The 10,073-nt window shown below is 41.4% G+C and overlaps 1 protein-coding gene across 1 annotated transcript in view; it reads right to left on the reverse strand.

Moving 5' to 3' along the window:
* Window positions 1-10,073, reverse strand: part of LOC103249559 (PC4 and SFRS1-interacting protein) — a 48,632-nt gene that overhangs the window by 24,193 nt on the left and 14,366 nt on the right. Inside the window, exons 3-5 of the mRNA XM_008048189.2 lie at window positions 4,201-4,339; window positions 1,442-1,546; window positions 323-385 (exon numbers count right to left, since the gene is read on the reverse strand). The gene's annotated coding sequence lies outside the window, so the exon portion shown is untranslated. The remainder of the gene's footprint in view (window positions 1-322; window positions 386-1,441; window positions 1,547-4,200; window positions 4,340-10,073) is intronic.

Here is a 10,073-nt window from a genome sequence, read left to right on the forward strand (position 1 = left end):
TAGAGATGAGGTCTCACCAAGTTGCCCAGGCGGGTCTTGAACCCACGGGCTCAGGCAATTTACTCACCTCGGCCTCCCAAAGCACAGGATTACAGGCTGAGCCACTGAGCCCGGCCTCAAGTTATCTTAAGGATGCTATATCACTAAGAAAAGAAACAGTTTTGCTAAGTAAAGAACATAATCTACCCTCTTAAAAAATTTTAAGGGTTTCAAATACAAGGTCAAGTATAAATACAGTTTCATCATCTCCTACCTCCTCCTCAGTCCAACTAAAATTAAAACTTTGTTAAGGTCCCTGTGGGTGGTCAATCAGTGAAATTACCTTTCTCTTTCTCCCTCTTCTGGCAGCTTTTGGAGTGGTTATGTCAACTGCTTTAGTCACATCCTAAAAAAAAAGAAAGAAACTAAATACTGAGTAATAAATTATGTCAGGAATTAAAGAAAATTTGTTAAACTAGTCACAAGCACATTTCCCTAAAAGCACTGGGAAATTTTCCTCGCTTTTTGGACTTCTGAAATAAGATGAAAAGTTTAACATAAAGTGAAAAAAAAGCATTTCTGTCAGATCAAACATAAAAGTCGTGCTAGGTAGTATACTAGGGAATTTATTTAAATTTATAAAACCACTTTTTCTACAGTAGAACTTAGAACTTGAGGGCTATGAGCTTTACCAGGTGGCTAGGATTTTAGAGATCATCTAACAACCATTTCATGAGCCTTAGAAAGACTAAATGAGTAATCTTCACTCATAGATAGTCAGAGTTGGAAATCAACCTAGGTTTTTAAAACTTCAGTTTAATGGCTTTTCCAGTACATCCATCCCACAATCTCTCTCTTCAAAAAATATTCCTAACACTAACCCACACTGTAGTTGGATCTCATGTTTTACGCATAAAAATAACTTAAAATGGGTCAAGCATAGCTCAAGCCTGTAATCCCAGCACTTTGGGAGGCCGAAGCGAGAGGACTGCCTGAGCCCAGGGGTTCGAGACCAGCCTGGGCAACTTGGTGAGACCCTGTCTCTACAATAAATGAAAAAATTAGCCGGGTGTGGTAGCACATGCCTGTAGTTCCTGCTACTTGGAAGGCTGAGGTGGAAGGATCACCTGAGGCCAGGTCGACACTGGGGTGGCCATAAGCGTGCCACTGCACTCCAGCCTGGGCAAAGGAGTGAGACTCCAACTCAAAAAAAAACAAACAAAAAAACTTAAAATGAAAACATCTATGCATCTTAAAGGAGACAAGTCTTAAATATTTTCTCATTCATTTTTCTTTTTTTTTCTTCTTCACTTTCTCATGAGTAGTCTGTGATCATTCAACATTGGTCCTCAATTTTTCAACTACTTTAAGACCTACTCTCTACTTTGCCATGGTCAACTCATTTTTACCACTCCCTCCTTGCAATAAAATGGATTCAGAAAGTAAGAGAACCAAAACATACCTCATTGCTGCCTTTTTCTTCATGGTCAGTATCTTCCTTTGAAACACTAGTTTCTTTTTCTTCAACTTCAACATCAGATGATGCATTTGATTGTTTAGCTGATGCCTGTGAGGAATTAACACATGAATTTCACAAAATAAGGTTTTATCCCAATTTCAAAGCTTTATACTCATGAAAAATCAAAAGCCTGTTTGCAAGAAAGTCAGAAAAGTACCCTGATTTCAGTTCCATAGGACACTCTTAATATACACAATCATAAAATGATTTTAAATGCTATCATTTCTCTCGAGGTCTTATAAAGGACTGTATCCCTGTATACTTCAATGCATCCAAGTGCACTGGATAAAATAGAAAGGCAGAGCCAAAGTGCAATTACAAAAAATACTGTTTGGAAGATCTAACTGTAAATACCAACAAGATACAATGTAAGTTGATTCAGGACAACTGTCATATGCTACATTCAAGTACTGAAATGTTCTGGCGAAAGAAGCTTGCTTATCTGCACACCCTAAGACAAAAGGCCTTAGCAAAAGGATATACAGCTCAGCTTTAAAGACTTTGATCCATATCTCAAACTCAGTTTATGTGCCGCTGAGAACATGTCTGGGCCTGGGAATCAGAGTACTTCAAATCAGCACATTCTAGTATTGGTAAGGACGGAAAGCCATTTAGCTTCAAAATTCATTGTAACATAAAAAATTCCAAGTCCATATGGTGAAAACTACCTGGAGATAAGTGGACAGATGGGAAAAGAGGAGAGTTGACCATACTGGGCAATGTGAAGGATGAAAAAGACCCTACAGGGACAATAACAGGACAGACAATCCCAAATGACAAAATGTTAGTTTCAGAAGACAGTGTTATCTGTTTAGACAGACACTCTGCCATTAAAAAGTCAAGGCAGCAATGATGGGAGACCATGCATCCATTCACCAAATATTTACAGAATATCTCTTCTTCCCACACACATACATGCTGGGCATAGAGGACATCCAACTTCTTTGTTCACAGAGCTCATGTAACAATCCATGGCAGTTACAGACAAGTACAGAAGCAATTACAATATGGTACGATGAGTCCTGTAACAAATAAGTACTGGGTGGTAATGAAGGCACTTTTGATCATTTAATGCAGCCCTGGAGCATCAATGAAGGATTTTTATATTCCAGACAGAAAAGCATCTGAGTCGGGCTCGGTAGCTCAGCCTGTAATCCCGCGCTTTGGGATGCTGAAGTGAGTGGATAGCTTGAGCCTGCGGGTTCGAGACCCGCCCGGGCAACTTGGTGAGACCTCATCTACAATAAATCAAAAAATTAGCTACTTGGAAGGCTAATGCGGAAGGATCGCCGGAGCCCAGCAGGTCGAGGCTGCGGTGGCTGGGAGCATGCCACTGCACTCCAGTCTGGGCAACAGAGTGAGACTCCAACTCAAAAAAAAAAAAAAGAAAAGCATCTGAAAAGTTCTCCAAGGTGAGAAAAAGCACGACATGTGAAGAACTAAAAAACCTTACAGGTGTAAGAGGAGAGAGCTGCAAAATGTGCCATCTGTTGCTACCTCCTTCTTCAGGGTCACTCATGCTCCTCCCATGCACCTCAAGTCTTAGCAAGAGAGCTTTTATTGATGAATGAGAAACTGTCCCAATAATATTTTCATAAGGATCCCCTCCCACAGGTCCATCATAAAACCTGGTGTATTTTAAGTCATAAGCAGCTCTAAAATATCCGGATGAGAATATGTACACAGAGTGTAACTGACAACATGGAAACATTTTTCTAACTAACATCAACAGCGAACCAGGAGGTCACTTCGTTTGGCAACACATATGCTAAAACTGCGACGATACAGAGAAGATTAGCATGGTCCCCGCGCAAGGACTGCACGCCATTTCCTGGAGCCTTCCATATTTTTCACTGCTGGGAGGCGGGTACATAATGTTAATAAGGCTACCTGACCTCAAATAAGGCAAAGTGGGGACCAAAGGGAAACCCAAAGTTTACCTGTACAATAACTACTTATCTACCCAATCCTGAATTGTACTCCCCATCTTTAAAATAAATAAAAACAAATTTAAAAAAATACCAGGCAACCCCTTTGGGTCCCCTCCCACTGTGGGAGCTTTTCTGTCCTCTCAATAAATCCTGTTTTAAAAACAAACATATAAAAAAACAAAGTAAGATAATCAATATTTTCTGTTGTTTGATAAAAATGATACAAACTGGGTAAAGGCAAGCCACTCCATAAAAACTTAGTATCACATATAAATTAAAAGTTCTGGACACATGGAAAAAAATGGGACTACTCTTCTGATATCAGTAAGTATAAGTTGCATAGTGCTATAAGTACATTCGTCACTATGTAATTTAATTAATATGAGATTCATATTCTAATACTTATTTATAGATCTCAAAATTAAAGAGAATAAGAAAACTTAAGTAAACGACTTGTAAGTTACAAACGCACAGTTTAGGAGAACTATACATACAGGTGGTATTAAATTTGATGATGTATTAAATAACCTCTGAATCAGGAGACATTCAATAATTATCTCCCAATCTTCTGAGATCTCTTTAACCATTCAAGAAAGAATTTAATCAATTCAACTACAAATAAAAGGTCAAGGATCAACCTCACAAACAGAACAAAATTTAATCTGAAATTCAAAGGCTCTTAAATTAATATAAATTTTTTCCTACAGCTAGGATACTGATTATTCCCCAGGGTTAAATAAATAATACTAAATTTTACATAATATGACTCACCTGTTGACTTGAAAATTTCACTTTTGGATTGTTATCGATCTCCCATAAACCTTCATTAAAACCTTTTCGTTTATTTGGTTTGCCATACTTTTCCTTATTTTCTGAGTAAGGAAATATATCCTTTGGTCCTAAAAAAGCACTAAAACAGAAGGTAGAAGGATTGAGTATAAAGTCACTTCAATTAAATATATAAGTCAGTTCTTAAATAGCACTCACTACCTTACAATGCAATTACCAAAAATATTTAAACTGCATTATAAATCTTATATAAATTAAGGGTAGACAAATAAATACAATTATATTTAATTCCTAATACTTTTATTAAATTCAGCAACAAGCTCCTCAATCCATAATTTTATTTAATAAAACCACAAAACTAGCTGGGCTCGGTGGCTCAGCCTGTAATCCCGTGCCTTTGGAGAGGCTGAGGTGAGTGAATTGCCTGAGCCCGCAGGTTTGAGACCCGCCTGGGCAGCAAGACCTCATCTCTACAATAAATAAAAAAAATCAGCCGGGCATGGTAGCGCATGCCTGTAATTCCGGCTACTTGGGAGGCTGAGGCGGAAGGATCGCCGGAGCCCAGCGAGGCTGCGGTGGCCGGGAGCGGCCGCTGCACTCCAGTCTGGGCGACCGAGTGAGACGCCAACTCAAAAAAAAAAAAAAAAAAACAAAGAAAACCCCACACAACTTGCACAATGTGAATATACTTAACACTACTGAACTATACACTTAGATTGCACCCCAAATAGAATTTGATTTCAAAATAACTTGATATATTACACAATACACAAAATTGTCAACAAAGAGTATTATCTAAGTACATGACTTTTTGTTTGCTTGCTTGTTTGTTTGTTTTGAGTTGAAGTCTCACCCTTTGCCCAGACTGGAGTGCAGTGGCCACTCCCGGCCACCGAAGCCTCGACCTGCTAGGCTCTGGCGATCCTTCTGCATCAGCCTTCCAAGTAGTTGGAATTACTGGCGCACGCTAGCGCTACTACACCCAGCTAATTTTTTGATTTATTGTAGATGAGGTCTCACCAAGTTGCCCAGGCAGGTCTTGAACCTGTGGGCTCAGGCAATCCACTCATCTCAGCCTCCCAAGGCGCGGGATTACAGGCTGAGCCACCAAGCCGGACTTAAGTACATGATTTTCTAAAAATTAGTGTGAGTTCAGAATTTTATTTTACTCAACTGAAGGAATCTGATGTTATAAACAATTTCCTCATTCACACACACAGACAATTCTTACAAAGTTACTGTGAAAACTAAATCAGGGAATACTGAAACCACTGCTCCTAAGGAAAATACAGGGTTAAGTTCCTATATTCACATTTTAATACAGTACATAAATTCATTTTATGTGTTTCTGTTCCTAAAGACACCTTATTTAATATATATCGGTAACTCATAAACACTGAACTCAAAGCCAAGTGCTTACATGACATGTATTTTCTCTGTAAGACACAACATAACCTTCCTGTACTTAAGAACTCTAGACAAGTCGGGCTCAGTGGCTCAGCCTGTAATCCTGCGCTTTGGGAGGCCGAGGTGAGTTGATTGCCTGAGCCCACAGGTTCGAGACCCACCTGGGCAATGTGGCAAGACTTCATCTCTACAAAAAATAAAAAAAAATTAGCCGGGCGTGGTAGTGTACACCTTTAGTTCCAGCTACTTGGAAGGCTGAGGCGGAAGGATCGCCGGAGCCCAACAGGTCGAGGCTGCGGTGGCCAGGAGCGGCCACTGTACTCCAGTCTGGGTGACAGAGTGAGACTCCAACTCAAAAAAAAAAAAAAAAAGAACTCTACACAGTGGTTCACGCCTGTCATACCAGCGCTTTGGGAGGCGGAGGCAAGAGAACTGCCTGAGTCCAGGGGTCTGAGACCAGCCTGGGCAACTTAGCGAGACCTTGTCTCTACAATTAAAAAAAAAAAAAAAAACCAGCCAGGAATGGTGGTATGCACCTATAGTTCCAGTTACTTGGAAGGCTGAGGTAGAAGGGCCGCCTGAGTCCAGCAGCTCAAGGCCACAGTGGCCATAAGTGTGCCACTGCACTCTAGCGTAAGCAACAGAGTGAGACTCCGGCTCCAAAAAAAAGAATACTAGATAGCACTTTAGCACTATGTTTGGGAGGTATCTGAAATAGTAAAATGAACAAAAAGCACAAAAATGCAAAAACCCATGGTACTAACCAGACTGCAAAAAGTTCTCATTTCCTGCAAAAAAGACGCTTGTTTATAGTATGAGTGCTGTAACAAGCAAAGCAAAGTAAAGCAAAGCCAACGCTGCGGCTCACACCTGTAATCCCAACCCTTTGGAAGACCAAGGCGAGAGGATTGCTTGAGCCCAGAAGCTCGAGACAAGACAGCTTGGGCAAGATAGTGAGCCCTCGTCTCTACAAAAATAAAAAATAAAATAAAAAAGGTGGCCAAGTAGCAGGTGCCTATAGTCTCACCTACCTGGGAGGCTGAGGCAGGACTGCCTGAGACCACAATGTTGAGGCCACAGTGAGCCATGGTCACACCACTAGCCTCGGCAAAGAAGCAACGGACTGATGCCAAAAAAAAAAAAAAGAAAAAGAAAAAGGAAAGAAAAGAAGAAAAAAGAGAGCAAAGCATTCTCCCATTCAACCTCAGCTGGGAATGTACCATCAGGTGACTCGAATGTTTCTACTACTCTGTACTTGTTAGTGAATGACCTCAAAGACACTGCAATATTTTAGTGAGTAGGCAATTTCACCCGAAACCCATAAATAACGAGCAGCAACTTTGTGTTGTGTGTATATGAGGGAAGACCCAAGATAACTGGAATTTATTTAAAAGAAATCGTATTTATTCTTACATGTTTAAACTTCATTTACTTCAAAGTGCCCTGTTTGATGCAATATACCTACCAAGATGCTTTTTCTACTGATCAAAACAGTTTTTGAACTTATTTTGGGTGCCTTTTAAAGCATCTCTGTTTTTTGTCTTACCCCTTCCATAACAATAAAATGTTTCCCTCTGAGAACTGTTTTCCACTGGAGAAACAAAAAAGTCGCTCTGGGCGGGGCAAATAGGGAGGGTGGGGAACAGGAGTCACCCTTCGGGAGGTCTGTAGGAGTCTGCCAAGTGTATAAAGGAACACACATGTAGGTACGAGTTTTTCTTTGTTTGGGGTATTTTTGCAATGATGGCTGATATATGTGTGCCTTCCAAAGCAACAGGAAGATAACTGATCCTCATTTCCTCCAAAATATACTGAAGTTAAAAATTATAAATATCACAAATTGCTTGTCTGCTGAAATTCTGTAATAATTGGGGATCTAATGAGTAACAGTTAACACTCTAGTTAGAATATTTTGCCGGGCTCGGTGGCTCAGCTTGTAATCCCGCGCTTTGGGAGGCTGAGGTGAGTGGATTGCCTGAGCCTGTGGGTTCGTGACCCACCTGGGCAACTTGACGAGACCCCATCTCCACAATAAATTTTTAAAAAGTTAGCCAGGCATGGTAGCGCACGCCTGTAGTTCCAGCTACTCAGAAGGCTGAGGCGGGAGGATCGCCAGAGCCCAGCAGGTCGAGGCTGCGGTGGCCAGGAGCATGCTACTACCCTCCCAGTCTGGGCGACAGAGTGAGACTCCAACAACACACACACACACACAAAAAAAAAAATTCAGGCTTTTGCTAGCATCATTTTTGTCCACAATCTCAAATTAAAAAAATTAATGTATATAGTTAAAACATTCTTCTTTTTGAAATCAGTTTCAAATTCCAGGTAAATGACTTCAATTAAACCTCCATCAACATATATTTCTCATCCAGGCAGGGTGACTCTCGCCTATAATCCCATAACTTTGCGAGGCCAAGGCAGGAGGACAGCTTGAGTCCAGAAGTCCAAGAACAACCTAGGCAACATAGCGAGCACTAGCTTCCACAAAAAACTTAAAAATTAGCTGGGTGTGGTGGTGTGCACCTGTATATATAGAAATAAATAAGCTGGGCTCAGGTGGCTCAGCCTGCAATCCCGTGCCTTTGGGAGGCTGAGGTGAGTGGATTGCCTGAGCCCGCGGGTTCGAGACCCGCCTGGGAAACTTGTCGAGCCCTCATCCCTACAATAATTCAAAATGAGCCGGGCGTGGTAGTGCGCGCCTATAGTTCCAGCTACTTGGAAGGCTAAGGCGGAAGGATCGCCGGAGACCAGCAGGTGAGGCTGTGGTGGCCAGGAGCAGCCACTGCACTCCATCCAGTCTGGGTGACAGTGAGACTCCAACTCAAATAAATAAATACATACATACATACATGTAGAAAAATATGTATATTTCTTGTTAGAAGAAATTCAATAAAATTCTCCCTCCTAAAACCCCACAAAGACAACAGTAAAGGAATTATTTTAAAGGTATAAACCAGTATGGTCAAACAAGATGAAAGAGACAAAATGTGGAAGTTAAGAGGAAGACTGAAAAGGTTGGAATCTTAACACTCTAAATTTATAGTTTAAAATCCCCAAAGGACTCAAAATTGGTAACTTTGGGAAGTAGGGGAAAACCTTAAAAACACTTAATTACAGGAAAATGTTTTAAAACCTCAAATGTGGGTGGTATGACTAAGTCTAAAAGCCATTGAAAAAACTGTGGGCTGGGCTCGGTGTCTCAGCCTGTAATCCTGTGCTTTGGGAGGCCAAGGTAAGTGAATTGCCTGAGCCCAGGGGTTCGAGAACCGCCTGGGCAACTTAGCGAGACCTCATCTGTACAATAAATCAAAAAGAAAAAACTGTGTATAAAGGTTTGAGATAAAATTTTTTTAACATGGATTTTTCTTTTTTTTGGTTTTTGTTTTTTTTGAGTTGGAGTCTCACTCTGTCGCCCAGACTGGAGTGTAGTGGCCACTCCCGGGCACCTAGCCTCGACCTGCTGGGCTCCGGCGATCCTTCCGCCTCAGCCTTCCCAGTAGCCGGAACTACAGGCACACGCTACCACGCCTGGCTGATTTTCTGATTTATTGTAGAGATGAGGTCTCGTCAAGTTGCCCAGGCGGGTCTCGAACCCATGAGCTCAGGCAATCCACTCACCTCTGCCTCCCAAACCGTGGGAATACAGGCTGAGCCACCGAGCCCGGCTGGATTATTTTTCTAAACCTCAAAACACAGTCCTCACTACTCTGCATGGCAATGTTGGACTGCAAAAAATGACTGTGCAAGGCAATCTTAATAATCAATGAGAAAAATTATGACTTTTCCATGACCTTTAAAATCTGTCAAAACATTAAGTCTGTTACTGACAGTTATAAAAGTGTAAGGAAGCCGGGCTCGGTGGCTCAGCCTGTAATCCCGCGCTTTGGTAGGCTGAGGTGAGTGGATTGCTTGAGCCCGTGGGTTCGAGACCCGCCTGGGCAACTTGGCGAGACCACATCTCTACAATAAATCAAAAATTAGCCAGGCGTGGTAGTGCGCGCCTGTAGTTCCAGCTGCTTGGAAGGCTGAGGCGGAAGGACCGCCGGAGCCCAGCAGGTCAAGGCTGCGGTGGCCGGGAGCGCCACTGCACTCCAGTCTGGACGAAAGAGTGAGACTCCAACAACAACAACAATAAAAAAAGTGTAAGGAAACAAAACAGTAAAACCAATACTTATTTAGTACACAGTGTAACTTAAACATTAGGGACAATGAGACTTAAGTGTGTCATTTCTTGTAAAAAAAAAAAAGAAATTATCAAGTAGTTTGCAGAAGACATGCCTTCTGATGATGTAACTTATGATATGTAATGAGCTAATTTCTATGTCCTGGCAAACTGTCATACTCTTTTATATGTTTGGATCGGCTTCTAACATGTCATCCTTTGCGTTTTCTTTTTTTTTTTTTTGAGATGGAGTCTCACTCTGTTGCCCAGACTGGAGTGCAGTGGC

The sequence above is a fragment of the Carlito syrichta genome, unplaced genomic scaffold, assembly GCF_000164805.1.
Source record: "Carlito syrichta isolate Samal-C Ts95f unplaced genomic scaffold, Tarsius_syrichta-2.0.1 Scaffold120796, whole genome shotgun sequence".
NCBI classification, from domain to species: domain Eukaryota; kingdom Metazoa; phylum Chordata; class Mammalia; order Primates; family Tarsiidae; genus Carlito; species Carlito syrichta.